The 1,729-nt window shown below is 39.2% G+C and overlaps 1 pseudogene; it reads right to left on the bottom strand.

Annotated features, from left to right (window-relative positions):
• Positions 1-328, bottom strand: part of LOC136283461 (uncharacterized) — a 5,209-nt pseudogene extending 4,881 nt beyond the window's left edge.
• Positions 329-1,729: the final 1,401 nt, after the last annotated feature.

The following is a 1,729-nucleotide window of genomic DNA, read 5'->3' as shown; positions in this document are numbered from 1 at the left end:
ATGACGTCATCAGAAAAAGATCCCTCCACCTTGATCATTGCTTAGATATCGTAACGCCGAATTGACAAGATTTGCAAAAATCTTTTGCCCTATTTGGAGGGTTTGTCGCCCTATGGGAGTTTCCAAGACGTCTCTGTATCATGCACCCTTCATGGAGGATAGTATCAACCTCGCCTTTCTTCCATAAGACAAGATGCTTTGCCAAACAATCCTGGTGATCTTTCGATTTCGATTTAGGACAGGGCTTTTGTAGACAAAGCGCAAGGAGAACAATAGCGACTTTAAGAGCAATGAAAACAATAGCGACTTTAAGAGCAATGAATTCCATTTCTGAACCATTGTTCCATTTATTAATTAGTTCTTTCAATGTGTCGATTAATTCTTTTCCCGTTTTTTCCGAAAGGGACTAAAATGTGTTTTTACGCCATTTGGATATTTCATCATAGGTGTTCTCAATAGTCGACACATTAACAATTATTGATCTTCCTTCATCGTATTGGCCCCAGACAAATGAAGATGGCGTGTGAAGCGTATTGCATTCGGGCAGTGATCCCATCACCTCGTCAGATAACCTTTCACGCTTCAATTGATCAGACTGCAGCTCCTCCGGGAGTTGCACAGTGGACATATGTAAATTTGGCGTCGCTTGATTAGCATCTTCTCTCTCAAGGCCAGAATTAATTTCACTCTCAATATTTCTGTTTCCTTCAACAAATACTGTATCACTATTTCCACTTGGTAATATAGACTCATCTATACTTATCACTGTCGCCACCGTTCACACAAACCCTCATCGGCCAAACCCTCTTGATATTTCTCCAGCCTTGACGCTTGATCACGTAAATTCTGACCTTTAAGAGCAAGATGTCCGCATCCCTTCTCTTCCCAAAGCTGTTTCATGACTTCAATGTAGCCTTTCTTTCTGCTGTTTTGATTGAAAGGCACGCTATCTGATGCAACTAGCTCTTGCGCTCGTCCCTTACACTCCGGAACGTCATTATTCATTTGGTTCGTCATTTCACTTTCGGCTTTCTGGAGCGGCTAAAAGACACAGCCGCTGCCATGGCAATGGTAAATCAATCAATCAAGGGTAATATGTCACAACAGAAGAATGTGACATGATTTTTAATATTGACATATGTTATATGTTAATGTTTCCTTGTTGCTGTTGCACTCAGACTGATAGAGGTAGTTCTTAGGCATGAGAATCTCTCTGGCTATCAAGTAAATAAAAGAAATAGGTATGCAAAGGCATACATGTGTCTAGTGCAAGCTGGTTGCTTGCATTTACTTCGAATTTTTTGTGGAGTACAGTTGTTACCTGTTTCGATCTATCCCAATCAGGGCAGACCTTTTGCAGCTTAAATGGAAACTACATGTTCCAGGAATAACTTAGATTTAAGCGTAAAAGTGACCAAATTAGTTTTGGAGTAACGAAAAATGTAATTCTCAAAAGCGTAAGGAAAGGCCGGAAAATGAAAACAGAACTTCCTGACTTCAAGTGAGGCTCTGCAATATTTGACTATTTGGACTGATAAATTTTATTTATAAGTGTCCATATGTTTTTAAGGTATCATTAAATATAAGATTTTGTCTTTAAATTATTTAACTTTCAGAATCTTTAACACAACACTGTGGCCACGAACTTATGCAAACAACAATGGTGCATATATTGCCCAGGTCTTGTAAGTCCAGGAAATTCCTTGGTTTTTTTTGCTTTTGAACAGTC

This window comes from Pocillopora verrucosa, chromosome 9 (assembly GCF_036669915.1).
Source record: "Pocillopora verrucosa isolate sample1 chromosome 9, ASM3666991v2, whole genome shotgun sequence".
NCBI classification, from domain to species: domain Eukaryota; kingdom Metazoa; phylum Cnidaria; class Anthozoa; order Scleractinia; family Pocilloporidae; genus Pocillopora; species Pocillopora verrucosa.
Note: the sequence above shows the minus strand (reverse complement) of the source record. Positions and strands in the feature narration are given on the sequence as shown.